Consider the following 13,115-nt stretch of genomic DNA (forward strand, 5'->3'; position numbering starts at 1 on the left):
AATTAATTACTATTATACCAAGAGCATGTTTACGTGGTTGCTGGAAACATCCAACAGACATATATTAAAATTCTAGCACAGAGTAGGGCACATAATAAATAGCTGTTGATTTAATGTCCTTTAACAGCTAGCACAATACAGCCTGTTTCCAGGATCCGAGACAGTTTAATGAAACAGTCAACAATGATTCCAGACAGTTAAATATAACAGTTATTAGTAACCACAGAATAATGTTTACAGATCTAAAACAGTAGTTAGTTTCACCAGCAGTTGACATTATCCAGAGAAAGACAAATCTCAACTGTACTTGTGTGAGAGAACTAGTTGTACATATGTCAACTGCTTTATTCTTTGTAAAAAAACAAAAGAAAAACCCAACTTACACACATTTTAACAGTTTTGAGGACAGGATCCATGTATGCTCTATTGATAATAGATTAAAGCATCATGTTTCTAACTGTAATATTTTAGTTCTTACCCCTTTCCTTCATAAATAAATAGCTTGACTTTGACTTTTTTTTTTTTTTTTTTTTTGGTTGTCGCTTTCCAACCGATTTCTTACACTAGCTAATGTGGTGCAAAAATAAATGGGTATGGTCAAATGTGAAATGCATTTGTCAAATGAATGAAACTGAAGTGCAATAATATAATAAATCCTCAGGCGAGTCATGTTTATTGTTGCCAAATGTCTCCCTGCTAAGAACTAATATGCATGAAAAGGGATAATGAAAGTTTCCATGAAAAGTTTTTGGGAAACCTATCCACAAGTCTTCACTATCTGGGAATGTGGAAATAAGTATTTGTTTTATACAAGTTCCATATGAGGATTGTAAGGATGGAATTATGAGAATAGAGTGAAATAGAAAGCAACTGTAGTATGATGGTTACTAATATTACTTGGCACATGGAGGAATATTGACAGGGAAGCTTCATTGAAAGGCAGAATAGAACAGTGCCTGCTACATAATGGGCACTAAGTAAATACATATTGAATGAATGTGTAAATAAAAGGAAGAGTTTAAATGCAAGCTTTCAAAGACTCCAAGTGATCTTGAAAATCTAATTTAGGTTTTAAATATTTAAATTCCAAAGGATAACTGCACAGTGATAAACATTTGGGAATTTACTTAAAATGCATATTTTTGCTATATGTTTACTCTTGGCAAAATTAATTAACATGGGAAAATGAGGGGTAAGACAAGGTTATTAGAAATTAGAGTGTTATATAAAAACTGGGTTGTTTCAAAGGAATATGCATATCAATTAAGGGTAAAAAATACTCTCAATTATTAGCATAATTCATGCCATTACTCCTTAATTACAAATGCTTATGGACACTTAGTTGTAAGTATAATAAAATTGAATAGAGTCGTGAAGAGAATAATTTTAGAATGACTGGAGAATTTGGGAACAGACCTTTTCTGAACTGACAAGAATAACGGGACATACGACCTGATTTTTTAGAACCAACTGTGTACCGAAGAAAATAGATGCCTAGATGACTTATAGATTTGTTAAATTTCATTCTTAATTCCTTACTGAGTTACACTTTTTATTACCTAGTAAATTTAGGAGGTTAAATATGCAAGTATGTATGGTGGGAAGCCAGAAAAGCCAGGACAGGATAGTTATTTAAGGGTCACGTGACAGAAGGCAAATCTAATTCTGAAAAAATCACAAAACCAATTTAGATTTTATAACCAAAAAATAAATCACTCAAAAAAATTTCCTCCAGAAAAAAAATTAAAACAATCTTGTTTTATTAGTCAATATTATTGACTAATATTTTATTAGTTGACTAATTGACTAATAATTTTATTATCAATATTAGTATAAGAACCACAGGATTTAAAGAAACAAAATAGTATTTTTAGCACCACATTCTAGCCATCCTTGTCTGTGCAAACACACCTCTAAGAAGAAATCAACACAATAGTATGTTAAAAATAATAAAACCTGGGGAAACACTGTATACTGTAGGGAGGCCTCAAAGATTCTAGATCAAATATGAATAGTAGCTATTATGAAAGATGAAGAAATGGGCAAAATACAAAAGTAAAAATCTACATTGTATAACAAAATAAGATACCCTACCCTATATGATATGTATTAGATTTTATGCTCATTAGGAATTGTTTTTTCAAAATAAATGTACATAGACAAAGCAAATTATATGTGTCATGTTGATTTAAAAAGAAACATCAGGCATCATGATTTTTAGCAACAATAACAAATACTGTGGATATTTTTGTGACTATCAAATGTACCAAACCTAACTGGTTTTCTTTTTTATATGTCTCTTAAATATTGAGTAAGAAGGATAACTATAAATGTCATTGTCCAATTGGGATTTCAAGAAACAGGGAAATTTTATTAGTGTTTTTATAAGTTATAGAGAAAGCTTCTATTCACTGAAAAAGCTTGAAAACAATTTCAAAAACAAGCAAAATCACCATGTTACATTGAGGCAATCTGAATATGATATAAACAACCTGTTTATTTGTTTTATTTTCATTCTTAGTGTTAGACTTTATCTATAAATACTCATTATAATTCAAGGCTGGATATAGCAATAGCCTTAAAAAGCAACTGTTATTTGAACACTGTAATATCTACCTCAACCTCAAACTTGCCCAGTGTAACTCACTCACAGCACTTAAATTGATGTAAACGCTTTGCTGCTAAAAATTTGTTCTGGTCACTTTCATTAAAATGTTGAATTTTTTTCCTTCATGCTTTACTTCTGCTGTATCTGCTGTTAAGCAGTACAATATGGGAAGGACTTTGAAATGATTTCTATATCCAGACACATAGTGTATCGACAAAAATCCGATGACGTATTACTATACATCATGAAATTTCTATTTTAACCTGTTTAAGGAAGTTTTTCTTATTCATACCAGGAGAGTCATTCAAAGCATTTTACATATTAAATTACTTATCAAAACACAGCATATATAGACCTTGACATTTGTTAAAGAACCAAGGATTTAACCCCCCCAAAATTTTAAAGGACCAGAACAAATCTTTAGCAGAACACAGATTATGTGGCAAGCAGTGAGTTACTGGAAGATAGAGTGTACTTATCAACACATACTTTCAGCATATATGTAAGAGACTGATTGGTTGATTTGTATGGTCACCTGCAAATATGCAGCCTACTGTTGTTTAAAAAAACGTAAAATCTGTAACAATAATGTTGCAGGAAAGAGAACAAAACTGGCAAAGATCCTTTAGTTATAATTTTTTTATTCCAGGAACCCATCAGTAGGTCTAGCTCTAATATCCATTTTTTGAGGCAAGATTCTCTCACTATTGTATTTTCATGTGGGTAAGTAATTTCAGAATGATTATACATTAACTGTATTAAATTGCTTCTTTATTTTCTTTTTTTCATTTCTAGAGTAATCATAGGACAAAGTAACAGCTTTGCAATGAATGCCAATATGTGGTTCCTTCGTAGATCTGTTGCTTTACTCCTCAATCTTTCTGTATATCTGGTGGTTCAAGAATTTATATGATAACAAAGACTCTCACTATATGCAATGAGAGAATAAGCTATATCGATTACTGCTCAAATTGTTTATTTACATGTAGCAAAACAATAAAATGCAAGCTTATTTAATCACATCCAAAATATTGTTTTATAAAAAGCTATATATTCACATAAGTATTTATGTAATTTTAAAGACTAATTTCCTACAGCATTTTCATTCCACAGAAAATGTACTTCAAAATTGTTATAAAGCTGTCTTGTAATATCACGCAATATGTTTTTTAAATTATAATTATTTGCTGAAGGAATTACACTAAACAATGAAAAATATACAAGCTGCCTTTTAAATATAGGGTTACACTGTGGATGAGTACAAAAAGCCTTGAAGGTTCATCAGCAGCTTCAAAATAACAGAGAGTTATAACAGAACAGTATTAGGGAAAAAATGTGCCATACGGTAAATTTGTAGCCAATAGAAAAATTCTTTAGAATGCAGAAACACTGTTAAGAATGAGGATTTGGTCTACACAAAAGTTATGTTGTAATGCAATTCACTTTAATTTTGAAATTATTTTAGAAGTATATGAAACTATCTTTAAATATTTCAATGCTTTGTACAGAAAGTGCCACCTTTCTTACATATTATTTGCCATCGTTGATAAAAAGTTTATATTAAGAATAAAGGCATTAAATAATACATCTATCTACTATTAAGATACTTCCATCAAAAATATTAACCAATAATGGAGTTATGTTATTGAATTATATTTTAAACTATATAGTTATTTCTACTTATTACCTTGAATAATGCTTGCAAGGAACTTGATTTAGCTTTACTATTGGAACAAAACATTTGTGTTAGCCATTTGTGGAAATTCGCTTACTCTTTTATTAATCTCTAGTTTTTTATCTTCATTAAATGTACCTGAATTTTAAATATGTCCCAATAGCTCTTCATTTCTCAATCCTCTCTGCCGCCCTGCCCATCAAGCCCCAGCATTCTCCCTTGATAATGTGCTCTCATAAATAGGTACTTGTTATCCAGGAAATAGTTTATTCATCAAAGAATTTTTACTTGCTAGGGCAAGGTGAGGGTTTGCTGTTACTGTTGTTTTTTTTAAATAGACCAAAGTAGACATTCCATTCTGTTATTTGGTTAAAAAAATGTATATATATATATTTCCAATATGGAGCTAGCAAATAGAGGACAAGCTTTGAGGATGCTTTCTTAGTTTTTTAGGCCACTATTTTATCATTAGGAAATTCTTGCTTTTATGTAGCAGTAGCATTCCTGTTGCTTGAAAGAGTTCTTGCAGTTCTTGAAGTTTTACAGAGGATACTGACTGACTTACTGCGGGTGGTTTAGCACAGGCTAAATCTGGCTGGCACATAGAAGCCAACTTCACTTGGTATATCTCTCGTTTGTCTCTCTGCTGAGATTGTCTTCATGAGGGCCAGCTGTGAAGGTCTCTAAACTGCACTCTCTTCTATCTCTTAATTCCATCACAGACTTCTGCCTATAGTCATAGGCATCAGCCTTTCTGTGCCTAGATTACCATTTCCTAAAACAATAGCTTTTAATATTTTTTCCTACCTTTTAGTAACATTTTCTGTATGGACTAAAAGTAAAATATGCTTCCTTTATAGAGATTCATTAACTCCTTTGAATTTGTTTTCCTAATCATAGTTTTAAGATTAAAAATCAAAAAGCAATACTCTGTTTTAAAAAAGCTTTTAAATATAAGATGGACTTTTACAATCAATTTTCACCATCATGTTGCATCAAATTTGAAATTACAGACCAATTTCCACAAACGGTCTAATGTTTTCAAACCTTTCTATTTGGACATATATTTTTAAAATATTTTAAAATTTAGTTGGGGAAGTATTAATCCAGAAAAAAAATTTTTGATATATTTCCCTCTAAACTTATTTAAAGCACAAAATCATCACAACGAAGAAGAGTCACGTGGTTTGAACCTTTGCCTCGAACCAGGACTGAGGGAGCTCTGGAATGCCTCACTTTGCTGCTTCTCAAATCGTTTCCCCACTGATACAGCCCTGTGCACTTGCTTAATCCTCAGGAGATTTGAAGCAGACGATCATACTTCTTTAATAGTATTCTTGATAGGCATCTTGGGGTCTTGCCGAGTAAAACATTCCTAATCTGCTATCCCATTCTTGCAACTACCATGTGCTTTTAACCCTCTAACAATTTTTGTTACTTTTTTCTGGATAAATTCTAACTTGTTGAATGTAAATAATTATTTCTTCCATCTTATAGCACCTACTTACAAAGCATTCTCCCAGGTCTAACCACCATTGCAATATAATCAGAAAGTTAATCTTCACAACAACCCTGTAATGCATGATCATTTCCCTCATTTATAAAACTAAGGTTCAGAAAGGCTGTGACCTGTCCAGTCACAAAGCCAGACTAGAAGCCATGAATATCTTTAGATTCTGCATCTAATATTCTTTCCATTTTGCCAAGGTTTGTTTTTCTGAAAAAGTTCTTAATTCAATAGGACTATTTCTAAAACTAATTTTAACATATTCATTGTTTATGAAATATAAACAATTATAAAAATTTAAACTATGAAAACATAAATGTAAATATCTAGAAACTAAGACATATCATTTCATAGTCTTGAAATACCAGGGACATTTGGATTGTAGATAGAAGGAAATTGTTATATCTGTTTAATTTTTTAAGTCAGTTTCTTTCATTTAACCTAAATACAATTATACTAAACTTTGATTATATTATTTTGCAAACAAAAAGGAAACTCAATATACTTTTTTTAAACTGAAAGATCATACAGTTCTAAAATGCATGTGATTGACAAATATATTTCTTTTAAATATAATTTTACTTGGATCAAGTTAAGTGAAAGTGAACATTTAATGTCACTGTCTAGGTTGTTCAGTTAAGGGAATACTTGCATCAATGATAACAAATACAAGACCTTCTAAGAAAGAACGTATATCATTCCGTGACAATCCTGTACAACTCAGTGGTGGATGGGGAAGTGGCAAAAAGAAGGTGAAAACTTCAAACTAATCCTTCAAGCTTCAGCATTCAAAGCATATGGCACACGGTTTCTTTTCAAGAGGTCTGTGGATAACTGGTCATATTACCAATCGGATACAAGGTTTTAAGTGTATTTAATTTGTATTATTATACATATTTCACGATTCTGTTTTCTGATGGATTTCTCTTATTTTCCATCTGTAAAATACAGTTTTGCTGTTGTTCCTGTGTTCATATGGAATGGCTTCCAGAAATTAATTCTTGAAATATTGTAATGGAATTTGCATATCCAATTTCTTTTTTTATTTAAAATGTTTATTACACATGTACTAGAGATGGTTTTTGTAAGCAATAATAAATTGTAATACCATAAATATTATCATAAGAGAATATAACTGTATTTTATTGGACCATTTATAGTTCTAATGGATCATTAATATATTAATAAACTTTATTTGACTATATTATTATAATTGGATATTTCAAAGATAAATTGACATGTAAATTAATTCAGAATAGAAAATGAAAATAGCCTTTTTCTTTTCCTTTGTCATCTTAAATAGATTAGAGTTATGTTAAGAAAATATACATCCCATTTAAATTTCAATGACATAAATTTAAATATTTATCAATTTAATGATTGGATATTTTATTTGTAATGTTTCATTCTTATCATTTATAAGGGTAGATGCTCATTCTGGTTCATTAATATTATTCTTCTGAACCAAAAATACTCTATAATTTTAATTTTTAATGTGCCTTAAAATAATTATCGTTAAAAAATCTTTTCAACTTTTCAAACCCCAGTCTTATAATTTTGTAATGTTAATATATTTTCTAAAATTACAGATGAGTTTTATTAAACTCTTACTATTGTGCAGTCAATATTCTGTGATAGCTTAGTAAATCTAATGTGCAAAATGCTGCATTTACCTTTCATGCTCCTTAGCATCTTTAACTCTCCTGAGTCTGGGGCTTTTTTCACAAAGCTAAGTTCTCCAGTGACTTTCCAGTTTGTTGCTGTGTAATAGGATCCAGTGAACTTTAATTTTGTTTTGTTTTGCTTTTCCTACTCTTTATTGAAATATTTCATTTTAAAATGATTAGCAGATTTAGAGATGCATTTATTTAGTTTGTGTCCCCCATCTACTTTTGGAGCTCTGTAGCATCTCAAACCTGTAAATCTCTTTTAACTTGATTGAGATGGAAATGTTAATGAGCCTTGAGCTGTCAATCAATAAAGAAAACATGGATTCATATGTTGTGGCCTAGAAATTGAGGCTTTGGAAAGTAAGCTCCATGTGTAGTTGCTTTATGAACATGCTGTTATGTCATCTTTTTACTAATGGCATCCACAAACCAGCATAATGTAATGAGGGAAAATATTTTATCTCAGCTTATTGTGAACCCTGCAAGAGAAAACCACATTAAAGCTGATATTGATGGGGTTTTATGGTTCATATGTGCAAATCAATGAAGTGGAAAGGCTGGTATGAGAAGTGAGATGCTTATGATTAAACTGTTTTAGAGCCTAAAATAATTTAATCCCTAGTTTCCTTATTCTGTGATCTGTGTAATTGTTTCATAATATTAATTTTAAGGAAGATGATGGGTGTTGATGCTCCTTAAATTTGTAGGTTATGATTGATTTATATGACAATAAAATAGTTTCCTAATTATGGAGTTATATTGGAAGTTCTTTGTAGTGTTGTTTATTGTGTCCAGCCCTAAAATGGTCATATGAAAAATCTTTCAAAGTTCAAACTTATCATTTTTTATGCTAGTTCATTTATGTTTATGAAAATAGAAAAGGGAAATTTTAAAACTGAATAAATTTTAATTAAATTTTTTTTATTTTAAAAATTGAATAAAACCTGAAAAGAAATCAAAACAAGAGATACTCTTTCTCCTGTTTCCTTGATGAGACATTAAGGCAAATATTTGTCTTTAAGATTTGTGAAGGTAGAAATATGAGCTTACACTGTCACTTAGTTGACTGAATTTTGGATTGGCAGTGATGGACCTAGGCAATGCTACTATTCAAATGCACATCTCAACATGGCATTTTGCTCTTTCCTACACCCTGTGTTCTATGACCAGACCCTTCCCAACTCAATTCTCACCTTCCTACCTGGCCATCTCCCCCAGTGCTATCACAAACAATCATCACCAATCACTTCTTATAAGAATAGCAGAGTGAATCACTGATCACAAAAAGGCTGATAGGTTGTTTGGTGATTCCAGAATGTCTTGATAGGAGAGTTAACTATATTGGTCTATGGAGCTATCACCCTCCCAAAGTCCAGTCTGCCCAACATCTTTGTGCACATAGTGCATTATAGGAGATCTTACTAGGTGCTGTGGGAAGCATTCCAAATCCTAATTTCTTATTGTGCTCATACAATAGTTAGTGCTACAGCCCTCACATATTTCCTACCAAATGCAGTTTCCATCATCTTTAGAGGCCAGAAAATTATTCACCATCAGGATTTATGATTTTCATGACTGTACTGGGGTCAAGTGAATTATCTACTGAATATGCTTTAATTTAGTGGAAGAAAACCCCTAAGCTTTCTGTAGCATATTGGTTGTCAGAGCTAATTTCTAACTAATCTCTAACAGGAGATGTAATTTTACTGTCTATTTCAGTGTAGAATGCAATCCATTATCTACCGTGATATTTTCACCTACCTAGATAGACCTGTGTTTTTTTGTCATTAATGTTTGTGACATTCAGAAAAAGCCTCTTTCCGGCACATAAAGAACTACAATCCAGATCTGTGCTGTCCAAAATATTAGCCATTAAGCCACACGTAGCTACAGAGTACTTCTGATATGGTTAGTCTGAATTGAGACCTAAGTATAAAAGGCACAGCAGATTTCAGACATTTAGTATGAAACACGAATGCACAGTTGCCCAATAATTTTGTACTGACTATGTTTAAACAATAGTATTTTGGCTTAAATAAAGTAATATCATCTGGTTTAAAAAATGTTTTAATATGAGTACTAGAAAATGTTAAGTTACATATATATCTAACATTGTATTTCTATTAGGTAGAGCTGACCTGGAGGCTATTCTGTGATATAACTTATAATTGATAAAATAATAGATAAAAGATGCTGCCTACAAAACAGGCACAAGAAAATCCTAGTTTATAAGAAAAGGAACTTTGATTCTGCTAAACATAGTGAATATTATTAAATAAAAAGGAAAAATAACCCTCCACTGTGGTTCCAGACTTTAAGATGGCATAAGTGCATTTAACTCTGCATAAATTTAACTCTCATATAGTGTGTGTGTGTGTGTGTGTGTGCGTGTGTGTGTGTGTGTCTATTTTTATTTGATTTTAATAAGAGACCATCTTATAAAGTCAGGTTGAAGTCTTTTATGTAACTGGTGATAAGAAATAGAATTCACACCCACCTTGTAGTCTATGTTATATCAGGCTTTACATATATATAGCTGTTAATTTTTCAAATGGTGGGATTTGAACTGTGACGTAGATGGGATCTCTTAATGGGAGACATTATATTTGGCATTCTGTTGTATAATAAATCCAGTTTTAAACCAAGATCTAAAACATAAAGGCCAATAACAGTTGTATAAATGAATATAATGCATTTGAAAGTAACAAATGGTAGTGTGTTTATAACATATGCTTTATTTAATACAGCCTGACCACCAATCTTCTTTACCTCCGAATACCATGCAGTTGATGTACTCTTTCTAGGATCCAGAATTTTACCTAAGTCAAAAATTGAAGTGAAAGTTTTCATGTGACTTTTCATTTATAACTTATCTCCCTGCCAGCACTGAAGGGCAAGAGCCCTCTGTAGTAGATCTGGAATGGCCACCAGTAGGAAGGACTGGTGAGGACTCTAAAGGACTCTTTGGAGCTCAGTGAGGAAGGATGCAGGAAGTAGCAGGAAGGAGTGCCACAGTTGGCCATGTCTGCTTTAGCACTGGGAGGTTAGAGTGAGGACTTCTCTGGTGTTGCTTTTGGACAATAACTAACCAAGGTGCTACAGAAAGTAGCAAAGTAGAAAAGTGAACCAACTGAATTAACATTACAAAGGTTTGTCTTTACTATGAGTGTAACCTTCGTAGCATCCCTACATTTTAGGAGGTCTTGTTATAACCACTTTTACATCACAAGAGCAAAGGTGAGAAACCACTGCAAGTCCATACTTTGCTTATAAAGGCCTGACTGCATCTGCCAGTGGTTGCCAGGTGAGTAAACGTAAAACTTTTTTTAAAATAAATATATCATTGGAATTTCTAAAAAGTTATTTTCTCCTGCAAAAGCTATAAGAGAAACTTTCAAGCTTGTTTTATAATTTTCATAGAGTTGGTCTAGATCAGCATTGTACAATACAAATATAATGTGAGCCACATATGTAATTTTAATGTTTCCAGTGGCCACATTACAAATGTAAAAAGAAATTGATAAAATTAATATATTTTATTTAACCCGTATCCAATACCTTTTTTTAATCAAATGGAATTAGAAGAACATTGTTACAGGAGAAAACTTCAACTTTACCAGCCTCTAAAATTACCTGTCTTGGAGAAAAAATAAAAAGGTATAAAAATAAGATGATTTCTGATTAGATATCTATTAATGTATAACAATTAGTAATATTCAGCTATACACATTCCAAGTCAAATATATGCTAACTTTACTGTTTTGCTCTTTGATATGGATTTGAGGTTTCCTACCACAGTTATTCAAGATTTCTCTCTCAAAGTTCATGTAGCAACAGAAAATTACAAGAAGACACAGTAAGGGTGGGTCTGTTTTTCATCTCTCCCTGGATCATTCAGATTTGGTCTAACCATGGACTTTCTATTAACTTCAAAATGAAACCAATGCTTAGAATAACTCAATATAATACAAAGAGCAAAGTAGGAAATCAGCACATCAATTTTGTTCTGCTCAGCACATATTTTGATATGACACATATGGAAGAAAGTGAAAAGAACATGATTTTTTTGTAATCTAACTGTCCTGACTTCTAATCCTCTGATATGTTACCTTGGACAAGCAGCAAACTCTGAGTCTGTTTGTTTACCAGTAAATTAAAAATACAACTCATAGGATGCAGTGAGATCAAGTGACAAAGTAGATGAGAAGCTCCTGGCTCAGTCCCTTGGGTATCATAAGCACTCAATAAATGGTGACTTGACACAGAAAAATCTTTCCAGACCAATCTTCCAAAGTTGAACAAAAAATTGGATCAATTCCGCATACTTTATTTTAGGAAGTATTTCCATGAAATGATGAAAAAATATTTTTAAAATATCTTGAAAACTTACTTCTCGAGATTTGCCTTGAAATGGAAGCAGAATTCAGTGCTTCAAATACATACATATTGAGCCTCCTCCATATGTATGTGCGCAGAATACTTTGGAAATGTAAAAGTCATACACTTCTAATAGCATGTTAACTTATTTTTTCACTTGGACAAGTAAAAACATATATTTCTATAAAATGGGCTGAAATGTCAGCACCACAGCTCTGTAGGCAATGCTCTATACCCCAAAATAGACTCATAAAATGTTTCCACTACCAGGTCCCAAAGGGGATGCCAAGTAATTGGCTAGATTGGCCCACGTTCTCCTCTCCTCCCAATTCTCCACTCCCCATGCCTTCTCTTCAAAGGAAAGACAAAGAAAAAAAGGGGGATCCATCCCTTGATTTCTTTCTTAATCTTTATTCAATTTTAAAATTGAGAACAAAAACTTGCATATTTTATTATCTTCATAAATATAAACTGATTTTAAAAGATGAGTATACCAATAGACAGCTCTAAAAGGAACTTTTATTTTAGTATCCTAAAAGGGATAAAAAATGTTTGGGGCATGGGAAGGTTAGTTTCAAAGGAGAATGAACAGGGAAAGGGTGTTTTCGTATTCTGTTTATTTAACTGATCTTCAAGGATGAATTGATATTGAGGCAAGCAAGCATTTTAGGCAAAGGACACAGTCTGAATAAATACCTGGAGACAGATAGCAGCATGTCCAGGGAATGGAGAGTAGACAATCCAGGGACTGAATTACTGGACAGAACTGAGAGAGCCCCGTGAGAGAGACAGGGAATTAGTGGGAAATAGGATTGAAAAGTAGCATTGGATAAAGTACCTTGAGACCTGTCCAGCCTTTAGATTTTAGGTTATGTGTGTGGTCTCTAGGTGGAAAACTGCTATGTGATGGTTTTCAAAAATATTAATAGGAAGATGTTAGCATTTTCAGATAATGTTATTACCAATAATTACTGGCTAATTTCAAAATAAAAATAGATATTATTAGGCAAAACATTAATTTGACTCAAATCCGAAATAACAGTATAGGTGCCTATCCCAAAGTCCCTGATTAATGGGTACACTGAGGTTTTTTTAATTCGTGTTAAGTGGGAGAAAATTGAATGACTTACAGAGGCGTTGGCCTTTCAGTCCTTTGAGACTTGATTTCACATATGCTGATGCTTCTTAAATCTGAGTGAAGCTGCTTCCAAGTAGCTTCACTGGCAGAATTCTTTATAAATGCTTTCCTCACAAGGATATTGCTACAGACGGTGACAT

Source organism: Pseudorca crassidens, chromosome 11 (assembly GCF_039906515.1).
Source record: "Pseudorca crassidens isolate mPseCra1 chromosome 11, mPseCra1.hap1, whole genome shotgun sequence".
Lineage (NCBI taxonomy): Eukaryota > Metazoa > Chordata > Mammalia > Artiodactyla > Delphinidae > Pseudorca > Pseudorca crassidens.